The sequence below is a fragment of the Gambusia affinis genome, linkage group LG06 (genome assembly GCF_019740435.1).
Source record: "Gambusia affinis linkage group LG06, SWU_Gaff_1.0, whole genome shotgun sequence".
NCBI lineage: Eukaryota > Metazoa > Chordata > Actinopteri > Cyprinodontiformes > Poeciliidae > Gambusia > Gambusia affinis.
In genome coordinates, this window is record NC_057873.1 from 3,405,570 (window position 1) to 3,427,758 (window position 22,189).

At 35.8% G+C, this 22,189-nt stretch overlaps 1 long non-coding RNA gene across 3 annotated transcripts; it reads left to right on the forward strand.

Moving 5' to 3' along the window:
* Positions 1-243: 243 nt before the first annotated feature.
* Positions 244-16,332, forward strand: LOC122832920. 3 transcript variants are annotated; one of them, XR_006370889.1, is made up of 5 exons: positions 4,369-4,476; positions 6,811-6,912; positions 11,473-11,580; positions 11,666-11,774; positions 16,118-16,332. It is a non-coding gene; the product is annotated as an uncharacterized LOC122832920 (long non-coding RNA). The 3 variants fall into 3 exon arrangements; XR_006370888.1 differs by lacking the exons at positions 4,369-4,476; positions 11,473-11,580 and adding an exon at positions 244-390; XR_006370887.1 differs by lacking the exon at positions 11,473-11,580.
* Positions 16,333-22,189: the final 5,857 nt, after the last annotated feature.

Sequence of the window (22,189 nt, forward strand, 5' to 3'; positions counted from 1 at the left end):
AAAACATATTCTCGCCCGTTCCGCCCCTCCCTCCGCAGTGATCCGTCTCCCTCTTCGCTTTTCCTTTTTCAACCCGCGCGCCGCGCTACAGCCAGCCTGCTGCAATGCGAGCGCTGCCATGGCAACCGAGACGTGCCGAGGACCGCAGAGGGAGAGAGGGAGAGAAGGGGGCTGGGGGACGGGGGGGCAGATCATCCATGTCTTTAAAGAGACCCCCCCCCCACACACACACACACACACACTTCAAATCAAACCAATAGACACATAAACACAAAACCGCACTCTTCAGAAGAAATAACAACAACAACAAAAAAATTAAACAAAACAAAAAGAATTGAAAATCTGCAGCAGAGGAACTGAAACTCGTTTCCCACAAGAACCGCCATCTTGGTAAGTGTCCGTCTTAGCTAGCAGATAAAAGCTACATTAGCTAAGCTAATTTTGTTAGTTTGGCAGTAAGTACTACAGTAAATATCTCTGATATCTACCTTAGTGCTATATAAGTACATAAGTACATATATAATACACATGTGACGTTCACATGTGTCAAAAGTAGTTCTGTACTTAAGTAGAAGTAGATTAGGGCTGTAGCGATTCCTCGTATGATTCGAGTAGCCTACTTCAATTATTAAAATTTCTCTAGGAAAATTAATCTGCCTTGAAGCTTTGTTAAATTATGTTTTATTATTTAGTGCACTGTGTTCCGGTTGGGTCATTATTTGTGTTGGGCAGCGCTCTCACTTCCGCCTATGAGTTGTTGCTAAGTGCTAGTAGCAAAACATCCAATTTTCCGGGATTTTATTATATGTTGGGGGACCAATAAGCATCCTTCAATTGCTTGATGTGATTCGATTCTTTTAGTTACTCGATTAATCATAACAATAATCGATAGAGTACTCGATTACTAGAATATTATTTCACAACAGCCCTAATACAGATACTTGTGTATGAAAAAATATTGTAGTAAAAGTAAAAGTACAATTTTTGGAATGTACTTGAGTACAAAAAATAACTTTCACCTTCAAGAATACAAAATTATGTACGTAATAAGTGTAAAATACTCAAAAATACAGTATTTCAAATGTTGATGCGAGGAGCGGCCATTTTGAATCGCGGAGTTGAGAGGGGTTCCTCCCAGTTTTCCCTCACAGATTAGTCTACTGTAAAAGAAACTGACGTCTTTCTTTCAACAATAACTTTCTTCTCGCATTTTCTTCCATAATGGCAAGGTTTGAGTTTGATAGGTTTGCATTAAAGTAGAAAATGTGGAGACGTTCAGGGGTTGTGGGTTCTTAAAAGATTTAGTGGTGAAAGTAAAGTGGCTCAAGACAAATTGAAACGGGTCAGACTCTGGGCTGAAATGGAGCCAAAGTCCTTTGAAAGACCTTCAGAAACTCTGGAGAACAATTTATCTGGACCACTTTACAGATTAGGAAAAACTCTGGTTCTTTGGCAGAGAAATATAAAGAAATACGAGATATATAAAGACTTTTGGACAGATATTTGTAATTAAAACTTTTAATAAAAGTGATACAACGCAGACTTTTTGTTGTAAAGCAGTTTTTGTATTTTGCAGCTGAAAACAGGCAGACTCTTAAATAAAAATAAAGTTTTCTTGTTTTAGATTTGATTTTTTGTTTTTCATACGTTTCTTCAAATTAAAATCAGACCATTTTACACAGTGTATAGTGAATCTTTATGTTTACTCCAGCAAAATTTGATGAATTTCAGAAGTCCAAACCAACAGACAATGGTAAAAATAATAAAAGATTCAATAGAACAACAATAAAATATGCAGATATTTATCAGAACTCTAAAAAAAGTCACATCATTTTTAAGGTTATTCCAATAAAATAGAAATAACTGGTAAATGGATTAAAACAAGCTTCTATGTCTTGCTTAAAACTTTGAATTTTGTTTAGTCGCTTTTTAAGTTTACTGTCAATCAATCAATCAATCAATCAGTCAAATTTTATTTGTATAGCACATTTCAGCAGCAAGGCATGCAATCCTAAACAAGTGGGTTTTTAGTTGAGATTTAAAGGAAGTCAGTGTTTCAGCTGTTTTACAGTTTTCTGGAAGTTTGTTCCAGATTTGTGGTGCATAGATGCTGAATGCCGCTTCTCCTCGTTTGGTTCTGGTTCTGGGGATGCAGAGCAGAACCAGAAGACCTGAGAGGTTCTGGAAGGTTGATACAACAGCAGCAGATCTTTAATGTATTGTGGTGAAAAACCATTCAGTGATTTATAAACTAACAACAGTATTTTAAAGTCTATTCTTTGAGCGACAGGGAGCCAGTGGAGAGACTTTAAAACTGGTGTTATGTGCTCTATCTTCCTGGTTTTAGTGAGAACGGCAGCAGCAGCATTCTGGATCAGCTGCAGCTGTTTGATTGACTAAATTATTTGCACTAAAAATACTTGGTAAGACTTTATGTTTTTTCAGTGTAATCAACTAAAAGTTGCAGCACAGCTGCTGTCAAGGCCTGGAGTGTAACTGAAGTGCAGCCACCTGTCTATGTTGCCAGATATGTCAATAAGTTGAGCAATAACTGGATGTTTGGGGCGTTTTTGTTGCTGGTTCTTGTGTGTCAGCCTCATTCCTGCAACTGAACCAACAACTTGGTTGCATACTAATGTTTCTGCCTGACGCATCCGTCTCCCTCCCTAAGAAACATCTTCCCATCCTCGCTTTTCTCCCAATTATTTTCATCTGTCTGCCTCCGTGTTTGTCCCCGCTCCTCGTGTCGCATGTGGCAGTGATACGGCGCTGAGCCGCTGCAGTATAAGCCGCCCACCCAACCCAACCCAACGCCGCCGCCGTCGCTGATGCTGCAGAGACAAACAGCAGTTCAGTCACTACAGACATGAAGACGAGCAGGAAAAAAGACATAAACCTGCAGCTGCATTTACAGGAATGAGGAGTTTTTAAATTTTTCATTGTATTTGGCAATCCCTAATGTACAGACACTGCTCTGATTGCTAGAGATTAAATTATATTTTGTAGCATCATGAACACCAAAGGAATAATCTGGTTGCTTCCTTTTTGTGAGTTATTGGAGTTTTCTTTGCATTTCAGACTCAGAATCTGTTGCTAGGCTCACTGTGAACAAAGCAGTCAAGTCTGACATATGTTATCAAAGCAGCCCTCTTAGCAGCTTGCTGCAGTTGCCATGGAAACCCCAATGCCAGTTTCCCCTATTGTTTGGATCGCTTCATACCCTGAAAGCTGTTTTTTTATTTTTTATTTTTTAATTTAACTGGGTCTTGGTGTATTAAAGCTGCGGTAAGAGGCGGATTGGTGCAGGTTGTTGGTGTTTTGCAGAATCGCGGTTCCTGCATGGATTCCTGCAACAATGCGAGTGTGTTTCATATGACTGATTTATTCATCTTATTTATCTTTTTTGTGAATGTGTGAAGCTCCTTGGCTTGACCTTCATGGCGGGTGCAGACAGAGATGATGCTCTGTGATCACAGAGAACCTGGAAACGGCGACGGTGGGCCAAAATATTATTTATTTAATTGAAAACAGATGAAATGTAAAAAAAAAAAAAAAATTCTAATTAGTATTTCAAAAACACTTTACATTTTTATGACATTTAGAAAATGTTTCAAATAATAAAAAGCGTATTTTTAGCTTTCATTACTTTAATTTTTCTTTAAAAAAACACACACATCCTGCATCATGTTCAGTTGCAGCCTAAAGATGGGTTTTGCAATTTTGAGCTCCTCTATAATTACATTTACTTTTAACGAAGACATGAAAATCAATGTTTGAAAGTTAATTTTTACATTTTTGCTCAGAAGCAATATTTTAACGCCACAGATGCTTCCTTCAACAACATTCGAAACAGATTAAAAGTGCAATTTAGGAATCCGTAGTGTTGTGAAAATATTTTACTTCATCCTTTATTTTTTATATTTACCTTCCAAGCATTCAGACTATCTTGTTTCATATTAAAGCGGTCCTGACCAGTTGCTTTCCACATGTTTTGAAGATTTTCAGGAGTATTTATTTGGTCTTATGGTGCTGGTCTATTTGTTTTCTGACATTTTTTATATAATTAATTTCAGTTTTTGTTGGTTATCTTTGTACAACAGTTAGTATGAGTGTAAAGAACCGATAATATTGAAAAAAATATTTACATGGTTGTTTCATGCTTGGTAATTTAATTGTAAAATTTTGAAGTACCTGTGGCACACAGGCCATTTTGATGGAATAGTCGAGGTAAATTGATACTGTTTTGTAACGAAGTTACTTTGTAACAATCATTAAATTAAAATGTTGCAGACTCAATCTTCATCTCTCTTTTGATTGTTTGCCACCGTTACATACCTCGTGTTTTATTTTGAAATTCAAGCCTTTATTTTGGCAGTATTACATTTAGCGGAAGTACATCCAACTTCTCCGTTTGTCAAACGTTACATTTGCTGAGTTTAAAGTAATTTTAATCGTCTGACTGACATCAGAAACAAGGTATGTTACTTTATGACGTTTAAAATATTTGTAGACGTGTACAGATTAATGAAAGTGAAGTTAAAGGTTTAATAATTGATCGACTGAACACAGTGGTTGATTACCTAATTTAAACACCTGCTCTGATCAGAAAATTGGCGAAACTGAACGGAAACACACCGAATTTCCTGTATTACGTAAATTTCAGATTTAGCCTTATTTTGACAACTGGACAGCAAAACCCAATGACGGTCATCGCTAGTTAGCAGTTTTTTGTCCTTGGTTGGGAAATCGAGTACGGAATCTTGCATGCATGATGTTGCAACGTGTCTATAAATAAAGGTTTATTTCAAAATACTGTTTTACTTATTGAGATAAAAGTCAAATTTTTACCATGTTATTTCACATTTATAAATATCAGAGTTCCAGACTAGATATTAATTCACAACCTAAATATTTCCTTTACTAGATAAATGCTAGCCAACAAGCTAGCATGTAGCTAAGGGGCTAAACCATTTACAAATATTTGTCTATATTATTGGTTCTATCCACTTAGCTAAGTGGCTAGTCAGCTAAATATTTAGTTACCATCTAAATGTTTAAGTCTGAGCTAAAATAAAATAAAATATTTATATTGCTAACTATTTTAATTCCAAACTAAATATCGATTTTCCAAACTAAGAATCAAGTTCAAAAGCTAATATTTAGTTTAGCTAAATATTTATTTAAAAATTAAATGTTTTTTTACTTACTGATAAAATTGAACTAAGAAGAAATCCTCCGAAGCTCCAGATCGCAGCTTCTCCTGGGTGTCTCACCTTGTCTCAGAGGAACTCTGTGATCCCGTTCCTTCAGTGATTAACCCCAGATCATTACTGAAGATCTGGAGATCAATCACTGAAACAAACGCTTCACCTTCAGGGCCCTTCAGCTGCTCCCGTACTGCTGACGCTGCAGGAATATCTGCATGGCTTGTGTTCCACCTTCATCTGTCTGTGACCTCCGGGTGTAAAGTCCAACATTTACATTAACACGACATTAGACTTGCAAACCAGTATTGACATCAGCAGAGACAAAAGACGACGCATGTGATAAGTTTCCAGGTTGGTAACAGAATATATATCAAACATCAGTGGCTGAACGAACCTCTGGATGCTTTAACCAAAAAAATACACACCAAAGTATGACGTCAGGTGTGTGAGCTCCCACCCCAGTTAGCTTGGCTAACAGCAGCGGTAGCTAATCTACAACAACAATCACTTATTAATAAGTAATGGACTGAAAGTTCTGTTTGTGTGTGGGAAATGTTTGTGTGTTTTGTGGTATCAAATCCTGAAATACACAGTGGCATTGCTGTCAGTTGCTATGGAAACTAGTCCTTTTGTGTGTGTGTGTGTGTGTGTGTGTGTGTGTGTGTGTGTGTGTTATAGAGAGGACAATTAAATGTTTAGTTTGGAAATTGTTTCTTTTTTTAATAAAAAGTTTGGAACTACATACATACTGAGAAAAATAAATGTTTAATTTGTAGCAAAATATTTAGTTTGTAAACAAAGAAGAGCAATATTTAAAATTTATGCTAATGGCGTACATTTCTGAAGGGAGTACTCTCTCCTATCAGTTTTTTTTATGACTTGTGTCAAATGATTAAAAGTAAAGCTTAACCTCACACACCCAAAAAAATAACATGACCTTTAATTTTATGAATTATTCTTGAATTATTAAACAAATGTTTCATTTTCACAGAATCATTTGTGATTCTTATCAAAGTTGATCACATATAGAAAGCTAATTAAACGTTAAAAGCAGCTGGAAAAGTTGTCAAATTTGGAAACGTAATTCTGTCACGTTATAGAAGTGCATTGATTGCAATATTAAATATTAACAATAAACCCCCAGGTCCATTCCTAAATAAGATATTGAAAATGAGCGTAAATGTTCAGTTTTATTGAACAGGCGTGTTAATAAAACTCTTTAAATGAATTCTCAGGGTTTTTCTGACCTCCAGCTGTCTTTATGAAATCCTGCTGTTCAGACATTTGAAACTCTGCTCTGGATGTTGCGTAACCAAAACGGGTCAGCATGATGGCAGGAGTGTCGCTTTCTCTCCTTATAGTGCAACTTACTGCTTTCCACACAGATATGTGAAACATTTACACATCTAAGTGCTTCATAAAAAATGTTTTAATTTTGTTTAATACTTGAGTAATTGCAGCATACTTTAATTTGGTTATCAGTGATAACAACAGTGATTTTTCAGAAAGTCTGCTGCTCCGTAAGCTGACTTATGTAAATAGGTTTTAGCTGAGGCTGAAATTGTTGCATAACTGACCCTCTGTGCCTCGACTGTCCTGACAGAAAACCGTCTGCTACTTCTGGACTCCGTTTCCCAGAACCACCTGGGACCAGGCTAAAGGTGACAGGAAAATTTCTAACACTTGGCAGCGGCGTCGGTCAGAGGTGAGTAGAGTACCTAAAACCTCCACCCAAAACAGAGTATCACTACTTCAGCATAGTTTTACTCAAGTAAAAGTAAAAAGTATCCAGAAATTACTCAAGTACAAAAAGTCAAGTACAAGTACTGATCAAGTTATCAATCATTTAATATTTTAAAATGGTATCATCAGGTGGACCAAAATGTAAAGAAAAGTGGAAATTTGGGTGTTTTAAGGATGAAAATGACAATAATTCATACAAGTAACAAAAAATAACAAATAAAATTGTTCCTAATCAGTTTCTTTCAATAAAAAACTTTATAAACTTTAACAGAAACTGTGTTTCTGTCTGGTGAATGTTTGATTAAAACATGTTTGTTTTTCATTCAGTGGGAAGAAAATCCAGAAATTTTACTCAAGTAAGAGCAGAAATACTTCATAATGAAGTTCTTAGCGCTGTCAATCACCCTCCGCTCTCTGGTTCACTGCTAGCTTAGCTGTGTTGTGCAGCGTTGTTGTGATGCTCAGGCTGGTTAGCATAACCATCGATGATTTTGAAAAAGTAGTTTTCCTGCAACACTGAGTTGCTTCTCCGCCATTAGCACATTTAGCATGTTGCACATGAGGTTGATTGACAGCACTAAGCCCCTCTTCTCAGCTCTGATTGGTTGTTTTTGGTTGGTGCATTTCTTCAGACGGCTATAGCAGCTCATGGAGGAAGAGGAGGAGATCTTAACCCTTTAAAGCCTGATAATATGAAATATTATCGGAAAATGGTCAATTAAAAACAAAAAGATTAAATTGGTTGAATGTGTTTCGTTGGACAAAAGAAACCATTTTTAACTCATCACTTGTTTCCTAGTTTGTAGCATAATTAACACATCAGGGGTTTAGTTTTTGTTTGATGCTAAGATCTATATTGTACATTTTTAAAAAGCTTTTATTACATTCCTCACATTGAGGAGTATGTTAAATATTTTTATACATAAATGTTTATTTATTGCAGCAGATTTTTTTAGGAAAATACTTTGTTATAGAAATAATCGTACCAAAAACGGTACATTTTGGCGTTTACGTTTTGGCAAAACATTTTCCCCATGTTATGAGGGAAATGATCTACCAGGGGAACTAGAACTGGGTTGCTAGGTAACGGGCTGGGCTTGGCCGGGGTTGCTAGGTAACGATGCAAACAAGAACTTTTTCATCAATATTAAGGATGAAACAAGCTGTTATATCTTGAAGAAAAGTTAATTGTAAGTTATCTTGTCTCATTTCAAGTGTTCTAAGATATTTGCAGTAGAAACTAGACCAAAAAATCTTGGTAAGTTATTTAATTTTTTTTTGCAGTGAATGTGCCTGGAAAATACATAACACCGCCCCTTTAACAGGAATATATGGAATATTAATGCATTTCTATTCTCCCTCAATATAGGGTTGAAACTTTTTCCTGTTTTTCCTGATTGGGCTCTGTACTGGCTCCAGGTTTTAGTCTAATTTTTCCAGTTTTACTGCATTTTTAGCCTGAACTCTTTACATCACATCCATCTGGCCTGGATGTCTAAGGACAGCTTCATCTCATCTCGGTTATTTCTGAGCACTTAGCCTGATCAGATTAGCATTCACTTATAAAATGAGCAGAGATTATGATGACTTTGCAGAGGAATGCAGAGAATCAAGGTTAGTTCAAGTTCACCAAACCACTAAGTCTGCCTTCAGTCTCACTTAGTCCCGACGTTTATTAGCTTCCTGCTGCTGTTCTTTGTTCTGCATTGTTGTAATGAGGAAAGGAAATTAGAAGAGGGAAAAATAGAGGAATGGAAGAAGGAGAGGGAAAGCAGGAAAACTAAAATAGAAAACAAAGAAGTGGATGTCAGAAAATGAAAGAAAGGAAAGGAATAAGTGAAGAGATGTTAGAAAACGTGTTTATGTTTATCTTAAAGAATTGTCACTGTATATACCTTTTTTTTCATATATTTTTAACTTATGTGTGAATATATATATTTCAGTTACCTTAATTTGCTGCTGTGACAACAGTTGTTACATTTTCAGTTGCTCCAGTTCTTTTTCTTACTGCATTGAGTCAAACTGACCAAACCCTTTGAAAAACCTGTTCCCCTCCTCACCTGTGGGGGCGCTGCACCAAGAACCACTGAAGGAAACAGCATGAAAACATCCACAGAAGGCTCTGTGCATAGCTTCCTTCTTCACAAAATGTAAATGAGGATGAAGTGGAGTCAGATTTTGTAGGATTCCTCTTTTGTCTCTGGTAAAAGACCACAACCCGTTTCTCCCATTAATGCTAAGCTAGCATGTTGGGGTTGATTGTATTTACCCAGAATGCCTTGCGCAGTAGTCCACTTCCTGCTTTGGAGTGGTGTGACATTATCAGGGTATTTTTGGGAGAAATTATGTCAAACCTGTTGGTTCCATAAATTCTGTTTATTCCACAGAACCGAACTCCAGTCCGTTTATCTACAAAGTCCGCTTCATTTGTGCGTCAACCCGAGGCGCTCCGAGCCGCCAGCCTTGTGTGGGTTTCCTCTTCCAGGCATCAGCGGCAGGCGGCTGTTTCCCGTCGGGGTTCATGATTTAGTTTTTAGGTGATTGGGCCTCTAACAGGTGGATGGTTGAACCCTCAGGGCGTCTCGACGTTCGGGAACAATGTGATTAAAAACGCCTCTGTCTGCTGCCTGCAGGGCAGCTCAGACTTCCTGTGGTGAGGAGTCTGCGCTGCCCTGCAGACTCCAACACCACGACGTTTTCACTCACAACTTCCTGTTTTGTCTGCACTCGCATAAACCGAGAACAAAATGACTAATTATGCAAGACTTTCTGCAAGAAAGATCTGATTTGTATTTGACCAAATTGATGCTTTAAAAAAATTCTTTTTGACTCTTTAATATTTTTTTCTACACATTTTCAGGACAAATTGGTAATTAAAATAGTTGTATATAATAAATAAATTAAAGTATCCCCTGTATGGTTTATAACTTATGCTTTTGAAGTTGCCTTGCAAAAACTAAAGACTACATGAAACATTTGATATTTTATTTCATTTTAAGGATTTAGAATAGAAGATGTTTGACAATGATATCTACATAGACACTAAGATTTTTCAAATAATAAAAAAGTAGTTGCTTAATGCGATGGAGTATTGGAGCCATGCTTAAAAAAACATAAAAGTACATGTATAAAGTTGTAAGACTCTGACTTTAATCTTAAAATATTCTGACTTTATTTTGGTAATATTATGACTTTGTTCTCACTTTTTAATTTTGCTTCAGTATTGCTCTTATACTCTTTCATAATTTAATTATTAAAAGTAATTCATTCATAAATGGACGGCCATCTTGTTTGGTTTCTTCTGTCCCACTGAATTACATTATTTTTCTGATTTATTTCAGTATTTAGACGGTGTATTTACGACGCCTGCTGTTGAATTGTTCCCGTTTTGAATCGTTTTGCGTTCATGTGGGAGCAAAGGGCCGCCGGCTTCTCTGGAACTGTGGAGAGACAAATGTGTCCTGGTGGATTTGTGTGAATTGCAGGACCAGGAGGTGAAGAAAGGTCATTACAGTAAAAATAGAACTACAGCTAAAATAACTAACTGTCTCCAAGCATGTTTTCAAAACTACAACATCGCCTACTGCCAAATATACACCAGGATTTATTATCGGTTCTTTGCCATTTTACCAAATATGGGATGTTTTTGTAAATATTTTTAGAAAACCAGGAAATGGATGCCTGCACAAATTTCTAGATATCTTTATTTGTTTTTAACCCACTTTTTGTGAAAACAAAAGTTCATTATAACACCATAGCAGGCAATAAAGATGCATAAGTAAAAAAGGTTTAGTACAAAAAAAAAACAACAACAGTGACCTGGAAATTTTGTGTAAATGCAAACAAAACAAACACGCTAATTCATATGTGAATATTTTGTGTGTATTTGTTTAATTAACCTTCCTGGTTGGTTGTTTATGGAAGTGTTATTTTCCTCTGTGTACATCATTTGTTAATTTGTTGCACACTTGGCATTTGATCAATAAAGTTTCTTGGGTGGGGGGAAGGAACACGAGGACAGGAAGTGGAACTGCTGCATAAACAGTCTTCACCCACTTCAAAATAAGAGCATGAATATTAAAAGTTAACTGCTTGAATAATTTGTAACAATCGATAACCAAAACTTCAATTAATTTAGGGGAAGATAAGTGTGCTAAATGCTTCCAGTTAGCCAAAATGCTAATGTGCTAAATGAAAAATTAGCTGTGTTAGCAACTTACGTCTCAACAGTTGATAATCAAAACTTTAGCACAGATGTCAACCCTTACTAAACAGAAAGATGACAAAACAGTGAAGTAAATTAGCGCTTTAGAAATTATTTGGAAAAATTAGTTTTAGACGAGGTCTAAGCTAAGTGCGTTAAAGTTAGCCAACATGCTAATTTAGCGCTGCTGGGAGAAATGGCTCGTAGTTTTTTAATCAAAAGAGAAATCCTACAACTGCTAAAATCTGACGCTAGCCGAATTCTCGGTTTTGTAAAGAAAGAAGTTGTGCTCAATGATTTCTCTGTCGTTTCCTTCAGTGGTTCTTGGTGCAGCGCCCCCACAGGCGAGGAGGGGAACAGGTTGCTCAAAGGGTTTGGCTTGTTGGACATGCTGCATCGTGAAAGGGAACCGCAGCAGCTGAAAATGTAACAGATGTTGCAACTTTGGTCCCTAATCGAACCAAATGTACTGAACTATCAGAAGTGAATAAATCTGTTTGTTTGTTTGCAGTTTTTGAAAGCACGACCAATTATTCTGCCTCCTCTGCCTCATGAAGAGATGCTGCCTGCGCGCTCTCTGAGTGAATCTGCAGCTCTGGATGTTTCTGCAGCTCTGGAAGGTGACTTCTTATTCCCGGTTTTATCAGACTTCATCCTGCACAGCTGCTCTGGAGGAGTTCTGTGAAATTAGATGGAATACGGGAGACGGAAACCAGCCTGCTGCAAACTGTGCATAATAAACCTCTTTTGTCTCTGGCATTTACACTGCAAAAACACTTTACCAAGTATTTCTGTTTAGTTTCTTTGGCAAATATCTTAGTTCACTTAAAATAAGACAAAACTAACTTACAAGTAACTTTAAAACAAAAAATACAAGCTTGTTTTAAGTCACTAATGGATTAATATTGATTAAAAATGCTACTTCCACTAGGAGATTACTTGACATAATTCTTATTAAAATTAGGAAATTAATGACTTAAGACAAGCTCCTGTATCTTGGAGAAAATTTACTTGTAAGTTAGTTTTGTCTTATTTCAAGTGTTTAAAATATTTCCACTGAAACTAATACAAGAATCAAAAACACTTGGTAAAATGTTGTTTTTTCACAGAAATCCAACATTTTGTTTTTTCCACTAATTGGAATTTCAGAAGCTCAGTTTTGGTTTGGTGCAGTTAAATCTTTTCAGTTATTTTATGTGTAAAAAAAAAAAGAAGTTTCGCCTTCAGTCAAAACGTACTTTACCTGCAATCCGTCCAAGAAGAGACAAAAATAAAAAATGCTGTGGAGTCTTAAAATAGTGTTTTTATACGAAAAGGATAAAAGAAGAAAGCAGAAACATTTCCTTTTTTATGCTGTTTACAGAAAAGAAAACACACAGTATTTATTTGTGTCCTGTTAGACGTCACACTGTGTAGGACTCCCTTTTTTTTTTTTTTACAGTAGAAAATATATTTATTAAAGCATTCAGGCGTCACAAAAAAGGAACAACAGCAACTGCAAGATTGCAGAACATATTCTGTACCATAAAATTGATAAACAACTTTCTGTACACACTGCAGTAATCTATCGGGAATCATAGTGTTTGCACTGCAGCTGTGGCACATGTCAGAAAAAACAAAAAACATTTGGTAAATCTCCAAAATCTGTTAAAACCAAAGCACTGAAAAAAAAAAAACAAGAAAAAAAACAAAAACAAAAAAACAAAAAACGAGTCAGTTTGAACTGGAAACGCTACAAACAGCATTAATAATGGATTAGTTCTGCGTATTGGTGCTCTTTAAATTATAAATGAGCTGTGGATTTATTACAAAAGTTCATATTTGTTGCTCTAACTTATTAAACCGAAGCGCATCTGTACGGGTTGTTAATTAAAAGACAGACATGTAGGTTAGTTTTCAAGCTACACGACTTTGAGATGTTCTTATTAAAAATCACAGCTAATATTTAAATCCTGTTCATAGACCAGATTTAACTTCTCAAAATGACAGGTTTTAGTACTAAAATGTTAATTTTAATTTATTCTGTTATTTATTCAAGGTAGAAATAGATTATATATGCCTTAAAAGCTCATAAAACACATAAAAATGTATATCTATATGCATATATACATGACTTGCTGGTTTAATTTTAAAAGTTTATTTTCCTCCAGATAAACTGACGTCTGTAACCAAAAGTCTGTTTTTAAAGCAACTGCAGCATTTCCCAAACATTGAGCTGCATTTTTAATTCTTTTAACACTGCCACTCTGAAATCTAAATACAAAATAAAGCTTCTCAATAAAATTTGTACTAATGCAGATTTAGTCACAGTGATCTCCAGTGTGTGAACTGAAGGTTTTGAGTCTTTCTTTATTAAAAACATAAGGCTTTAGGTGAGAGTAATGGTCGACTGCCACATACGTTCATAGAAACCAAGGATTGATTAAACAGAAGCATTAACTGGTTAATTTGTGTGACAATGGTAGAAATCTGTCTATAGGCTGGAATTAAAACCGGTGGTAGGCACCACTGCTAATGCTGAAATGCTATTCCAACATGGTATTTAGCAGAAGCTAATGCTAAAGCGCTAGCCACCATGACAGAAAACATGTAAAAAAGTGATTTATCACCCTTTATAGGGTCAAATTTGTTATTAAATACAGTTGAGTTTCAGGAAGTGTTTCCTTGGTTTCAGTTTTATAGTTATTGAATATTCACATCAATATATTTAAAATGTTTACTACAGCCTCTAGATCTACTGCAATGCATTCTGGGTACAAAATACACCTAATTTGCTGGTGAAAATGAGAGAAGCCTCTCAAAATAATTCATATGTGAACAGCCAAGTAAATTAGCGCTTTAAGACTTATTTGGAAAATAAGTAAGTTGCAGTAAACAAAGTATGCTAAAGTTAGCAAAAGTATTTTGTGAAAAATTAGCTCTGCTGTTAATTACTTGATGAATTCTCTAGCTGATAATCCAAACTAACTAATTTAGGGGAAGCTAAATGCGCTGTTCTCAGTTAGCAGAAGCTGCTGAAGCGCTAAATGGAAAAATTTGCTCTGTTAGCACATTAGCATATTAGCCGACGTGTGCCTACCACCAGTTGAATTTAAAGTTTTTTTTTAGTGCATTTGTGGGGATACAAATCCTCCAAAATGAGTTTTTCCTGAACTTTCTGCTAAATCCTGATTTCTACCTGGTAACTTTGCTTACATCGTGAATCACGTACTGACGCATTTTTAACTTCAAAATAATTGTTTTTGTTTTAATTTTGTTTGTGGAAGCGACGTTAATGTTTTTGAGTTCTGAACGATTCGGGTGACAACAGGGGGTGGAAACCTTTAGCTGCAATGCTAGTAAATATGTTCCCATTGGTTATTGAGGTAGGCATAAATACAGTTTAACAAATGTTTTAAAAATAAAACGTAAATAAAACCTAATTATTCCTGCTCTCTGTATTTTGTAAAACAGTTTCTTAGCTTTGGTTTCTAAAACAAGCCTTTCTCTGTGGAAAACTCGAAGCGGCAGAGATTCAGGCTGCAGTCACTCCAGATGCTAATTTATCTTCAGAGGAACCAGCCTGGGAGTTTGGGGTGTGCGGCTCCTCTGGGAGGCGCTGGCATTTATTTTTAGAGCTTAAATGAATGAGGGGACATGGGGGGAAAATGTAGGAAGGGCAGAAGAAGTGGGAAGCAAATCAATGCTCTGCTGTTAGCATAGCGGTGAGCTATTAGCGCCGGTAGCTGCTTTGTTAACAATGACAAAGACGGAAAATCTGCTAGCATTAGCAAGGGGGAGATAAAGAGTTACAGTTAAGAAGCAAAGGCTTTTCTTTGGCTAAGTGTGATTAATTGAAGGACTTTTGTTATAGTGGCAATTAGGTCCCATTTTCTTCTTGTTTTACTCTAAAACTTCAGAGTACATGCAGCTGCAGAAATGGCATCCCAGTGCCCCAGTTTCCAGCTCCCAGGCTGTGCCAGTTGCAGGCCTGAGGAAGCACATAGTTAATCAAAGAAGCTGTCTGCCTCGCTCTTCTGGGGCGCACAGCCGCTTTATCTGTGCAAACTTCCTAAGTAGGGCAGCTGGGACAAAAATATGCCGAAGCACTTCCCTTCCTCCCTCCTAAAAAACTGGAAACTTTAAGAGTTATTTGGCATGTAGCAGGAAATACAAAGATAGGGATCATTGTGAGTTTAACCTTTCTAAGTGCGGTGAGTAACTTACCTCTGGCATCCTCAAAGAAAAAACCTAAAACACCTCAGGGAGTCAATCTGAGGCGCAACACACTTCAGCAACTCCTTATTTGAAGTGAGCATAAGACTGACATAAATAACGGCTATAAACACAAAGGAGTCTTCATAAATGTTTGACTGTTGCTTTAAATAATTACACTTTTAAAGCATTAAGAATCCATTAAAAGTGTCAATTTTGAATTAAAAGTTTAATTACTTACCAAATAACACTTGTTAGCAACAGACATAAATATTATTATGCAAATAAAGACACTTTTAATGCAAATTGGTCTGAAAAGTGTCAACTCTGAACTAACAGTGTCATTATTTACTGAATGACATTTCATGACAATAAATATAAACATTTATGACTGTCATTTGGTAAATAATTAAACTTTTAATGGAAAGTTGTGTGAAAAGGTTCATTAAAAGTTTAAACTTTGCCTTAATTTTAAATGATATTTTTAAACAAGGTTGCATTAAAATTACATTGAAAGTGTCAACTTTGTATTAAAAGTGTCATTATTTACAGAATGACACTGTTAATATTTTAAATGCAAATTAGCACTAAAACTTGCATTAAAAGTCAGCTTTGTATTGGTAAATAATTACACTTTTAATGCAAAGTTGCATATAAAGTTTCATGAAAAGTGTCATTATTTACCAAATGACATTTAATGACAACAGTTATAAACGTTTTATAAAGTCTCCTTCATGTTTGTTTCATTCTTATTCACACTTCAACCCAGGAGCTGCTCACTTCTGACCGGAGAAAAGAAAGAACATTTCTTCTGCTACAGACGGACAAACAGCTGGAGGAAGAACTGCTGTGCACTGAAAAAAGAAAACGGTTGATCCAACTTTAAAAACTTCAGCTAATATGTTGCAAGAAGTCAAATTAAGTTTATTGAACAAAAGTAACGTAATTTGATGACATGAAACAAATAAACAATTTAAAAAGGTTTTTTTCCAGTGTGGAGTTCACTGCCAGAAATCTTCTGGTCTATAAAAACATTAAAGTTGCTATAAATCGCGTGATACATTAAAATAAACTCAATAATTTCAGTTTGCATTATTTATCATTTTTCTCTTTTCTCTCTTTCCTGGATGCTAAAAGTTTTCAGTCTGGAGTTTTTGGTCTCAACTGTTTACAAAAACTTCATAATTTATTTTTTTTGTTGTTTCTGTTTTATTTGTTTACCTTTTAGTTCCAGTGTTAAGTTGACTCCTATTATTTTCACAGTTCATTTTATATAAATTGAATGAAGGTTTCAATCTAAAATCAAAAAAAAAAAAAAAATCAAATGATGAACAGTTTCTTCTAAGTTAATGAACATTTAACATTTTCTGAGAGATTCCCACATTTAACTTAAACACCAGAGATGCTAAGCTCAGTTAGCTCTGTTTTAATGCTAATTTCATTTTTAGCTCTTAAGGCAACCATTTTTCCTCCGTACTGTTGAATACCTGCAGTTCGATCTTGTAGTTTGATTCTTTGCAGCTTATTTAAAGATCAAAATGCGTCTGTTAGTTTCACTTTGACAATGCCGCCTGATTAAAAACTTACTGAACGGTAAATCAGAAAAAAAATTAATTCTGCTTACAACACAAATTCCCCAGTTATAGTTAAGATGTGACGCTTTCAAACACATTAAATTCATCAAAATGTGTTCAAAAGAACTAGTAATTTTTCATCAGTAATGATTTATGTATTTAAATCAAAAAAGTTACTTTTAAATGAGTTTTACCTTATTGTAAGATATTTTAACTAAAAACTGGAGTAAAATTAATTGGTAAATGTATTGTTTTTTGCAGTGTATCAACACTTATTCTCATTCATTAGAGCTTCTGGTTTCTCTGAGCCTCGGTTGAACTTCATCTCCACAAAATGTTGATTTTTCTGGCTTTGCATTTTTGCTCCCAGCAGTTCAGCCTCTCAAAAAATAAATTAATTCAATTGAGGAGAATTAATAAATGTTCAAGTTGATCATAAATGCTAAGCATCAATAAAATTGGACAAAACTACAAGGGCATATTACGGCCATTGTAGATATGAAAAAAAAAGAGACAACATTCCACCAAAAACTCAGAAGTTTTGAAATTAATTTCTGACACTTTTTAGAAAAAAAAATCTAAATTTAAGAGCTCCAAATGTTGAAAATCTGCTGGAAAATAGTTTTGAGTTTCAACAGTCAGAATTATTCGACTTATGGAATAAGTGGGGGTTTTTTTCATAAAATTTTTGAAATTTATCTAAAAGTTTCAGTTTCTTTCTTGCAAATTTTCAACTTTTCAAACCCAGCAATGTCAAAGATTTAAAAAAGAAAAAATTTTGTGCAATTGTGTGTTTTCAAACTCAGAAACAGTTTTTTTTTTAAATTCTGTGAATAATCTCAATTTCTGGAAATTTCTTGCAACTTTTTAAACTCATAAATGTTTATTTTTTTTTCATATAATTTTAGAAGTTTGTTTTTGCAAATTTTTGAGTTTTCTAACTTGGACATTTTTTTAATTTTTTACAGAAATTTTGTGGGAGTAATCTTAAAATTTCAATCTTCTTTTCTCACAAATTTTCAACTTTTCAACCAGATATTTTGTTTTCTTTTCTAGAAATTTCCTGGGATCAATCTCAAAATGTTCTGAAATCAAAAACTAACAGAAGAAAAAAAAATCCCACGGACACTGAGTTTGAAAATGTAAAAGTTTTTTTCTAGAAAATTACTGAGATTTATCTCAAACTTTCTGAAAATTTTCTCGAAAATTTTTCCAAGAAAATGTTTTTCTTAGAAAATTTCTGAGATGAATCTGAAATGTTCTGATGTTTTTGGCAGAAATGTCCTCTGATAACCCCAAACTCGGCGTCCTGTAAAAACCGACCTGAACGTGTTTTGATCTGAAATGACCTAAAACCCGAAGCGGATTCAGCGTGATCTTCTGGCTGGAAGCTGGAGGAACTTCTTTAGGTGGCTTATGGAGAAAGTTATGTGGAAGGAGAGTGACGAGTGGCGGGCGGTTCGTACCATGCTGTGAACTGTGACTCCATTTCCTGTGGTGGGAGCCGATGGCATGGAGAGAGTCGGATTGGCCGGAGGTCACAGAGTCTGACGGTGGAATCATGGTGGATGCAGAGAGGTGCAGGTGTTGGTCGGATGACGCTGGTGCACAGGAGGATTGTGGGTAGATGGATATGTCATAGAGTTGAACCCCTGAAACTTTATTTCTGCTCTAATCCACTCTTCACTTACCTCGGATTAGTTCACCTAGCACAGGGGTGTCCAAACTGTGGCCCGGGGGCCGTTTGTGGCCCCTGGACTGATTGTTTGTGGCCCCTGACTTTCTGGGTTTTTTTATTATTACAAAGTAAAATCTCCCTACAGTAGAAAATGTCGGCAGCAACACCAGTTATTTTCAATAATCCCATTTTTTGTTTTCTTCCATCCTGTGACTTTTACTCAACATCTGATTTAAGTTTTATTAAACTCTGCCATATATAGCTGCAGCTACATTTTATTGCTCAGAATTGGCAAAAGTTTGATAAAATATTCTAGAAAATTAACAAATTCCTTCCCTACATATCTGACTAAGTTTTGCTCAAAATCTGATTAAATATTTATTAAACTTTGCTACATAGAGCAGCTAATCCTTATTTTATTGCTCAGAATTGACTATATTTGATTAATACTTTTTTTTGTTGCAAAATTGTAATAATTTACACATCTTTTCCCAAAAACATACCTGACTTTTACTCAAAGTTTGATTTAATATTCATTGAACTTTGCTACATAGAGCTGCAGCTACATTTTATTGATCAGAATTGACTACATTTTATTTTATTTTTCTAGAAAATGTACAAATTCCTTCCCAACAACATATCTGACCAACCTTTCCTCAAAGTATGACCAAGTTCTGCTTTTAATTTAATATTTCTTAAACTTGGCTACACACAGCCAGCGTCTTCATTCTATTGGTTGGAAAATTCCAGAACATTTGGTCATTTTTTTTTGCAAAATTGTAATAATTTACACATCCCTTCCCAACAACACATTTAGTTTAATTAAAGCATTGTTTATCGTTGGAGTTTGGACACCCCTGATCTAGCATTATCCAAAAATCAAAATGAAAAAAAAAATAAAAATCCAAATCCTGTTTCTGACTCTTCAAAGCAAACGTGAGGATTTACTGCTTAACACTAAAGATGTTACTTTGCTTCAATGATTTATTTTACCCATAACCATGTACAAATAAACAAAACCTTTACAGCTTTGTATGGTCACACATTTAGCATTCATTGGTCCAAAATTCACTCCTGACGGCGACAGAAAAACCTCGACACCGACTGACGTCTCGGCGTTGCACTGACGTCACAAATGTACCATCCATTCTGACAGTTTCATTGCAAATAAAATATTCACATGCAATGATTGGAAAAAAATTTACATTACCTCATGTCACATAGAAAGTAAGCGAAAAGTTCCAGTATTTAGAAATAAGTTTTCTTCAGAGATTCGTCTCTTTTTGTGTCTTTTTTTTTATTTTTATGTTTTTTAAAGTCCTACACATTCTGTCAACAGCGTTGTTGGTCTCGTTTGGGTTGTAAACATAAAGTTACAGCCGGCCGGCCGCGTACCGTCGCTCAGAGAGAATTGGTCGATCGATCGGTTGCTATCAATCGGCTGATGGGGAAGAATTGGGTTGGGGGAAATACAAACCGTTCTTTGGGGCAACAAGACACCAGCGAGAGACTGGAGAACAGACTAAACAGCAAATTTGTGTAAGACACCCTGAGAATCACAACTACGTTTCCCTCTTCCTGTCCTCTCTCTCCTTTTTATGTTTCTTTTTTCTTTTTTTTTTCATTCCTCTGCTTCTTCCTCTAAGATCAAATCATTGCCAGGTGGGCGTGGCCTCATCAGTTGGGTCGCTTGGTCGGTAGCTTGGTTTTGTTGTGCTGGAAGCCAGTTGCCGGGCAACTGCCCCCCCACTCCCCCCACCCCCCCTGCGGGTTGTCATGGAAACGGGTTAAGGTGGATTCTGGCCTGGTAAAGGTAGGATGTGGCACGTACAGTAGTATGAACAAGAGGATGCAGGATGCAGCTCTGGGGGAAAAGAACAAGTTTTGGTTCGAAGATTAAAGGAATTAAGTAATTTTTTTTTTTTTTAAATGAGTGAAATGGTGTAGAAAGTAAGCGCACCTCCTTCAGATTTAATCCCTAAATGTTGAAATAAACACTAACAAACGTCTGTCACATGAATTTCTGTCCCCAAAACGTTTATTTTATTTTATTTTTTGTTGCACAACGACTACATCTGCTTCGGACAGCAAAAAGTATTTTCAGCCTGGGACCGCCAAAATAAGAGCACCAGAGACTTGCGCGATATGTGATCATTTTATTTCATTGTGACTTTTTGTTTGTCTGATTCAGTTAGTTTTTATTAATTATTAGTTAAATAGTTTGTTTTTATTAGTTATAGCAGTAGTTTTAGTTTTTTCATACTTTTATGAATTTACGCCGCAATTTTCAGTCAACTAACGTAAACTTGAAACTAAACTTCACATCAGTTCAAAAGGCTAATAAATAAATTAATAAATACAAAACGAAGGATGTCATATCTATAATTTCATTATGTCTTAGTTAGTTTTATAAACACACAATGTAGCTCAAGTTAGCTTTCCCCTCAAATTACCGTTTTTATTTTAGTTAAAAATGTTTTCCCAATTTCAGTTTTTTTTATTTTGTTAGTTTTAGTTAGTTAATTGTAATAACCTCAAATGCAACCCTTTAAAAAAAAGCATCACTTCCCTGGGTTTATTTCAGTTTCATTTTATTTATAAAGTGCCAGTTCCTAACAAACGTCGTCTCAAAGCTCTTTACAAAAACTAAATTTAATCACAATTTCGACACGTTCTATTTTTTTCAATTCTGAAAAATGTTAAACCTATATGTGCATTATTTATTTCATGATATATTTAATTATTTAGCCCTGCATGCACGTTAGGAGCTACATTATTATAATTCTAAAAATGACTTAGTGACCCCCTCAATAGGCGTCTTGCGCCCCTTTCAGGCCCACGACCCTCGCTTTGAGAACCCCTCCTTTACTGCATGCTTCCTTTTGTACTTTAGTGCTAAATTTCTTTCCCCTCTGAGTCTTTGAAGGCAGAAGTCCAAGGAACAGACGTGTTAAAGCAAACTAAACCCAAATTAGTTGAACCTTTAATGAATCAAGCAACTGAATTCGGTTTTGTTTGGATTTCAACCCTCAGGAATCTAAAAGGTAAAAAAAACAAAACAAAACACACTTTTATCCCCAGATCTGTCAGTATAGATTGTGACAGTAGTATGTTATCGATGGAGAACATCACATGGGGCTGACGTGGTGTGCAGCAAAAGGATGGCGCAGGGGTAGGCGGTAGTGGTGGACAGTGATTGGTTGATTTGGTTGGTCAGGTGACTGAAGGGGGTTATGGACAGTCGAGTTGAGTCAGATCACATGATGAGGGTTTGCAGCTATAACGTCAGGCGGTTCCATCAGGGAGCATGGAAGCCTGACAGGTTTTAGCTTTTTGGTGGACACTGGACGAAACACCCACCCCGATCCCCAGACACACACACACACACACACACACACACACACACACACACACACCCACACATGCATGCATCCAAAGGAAAGTTAGAAGCAACTCATGCACGCTCACTTGAGTGAAGTCGGCCTTGCCCACCTTCTTCAAATTAAATGAAATTGGTGTCACATTTTGTGCTGCAAAACATTTTGATTGTGCTGCTGTCATTTTAAAGACACAAATGTTTCTGGAGGTC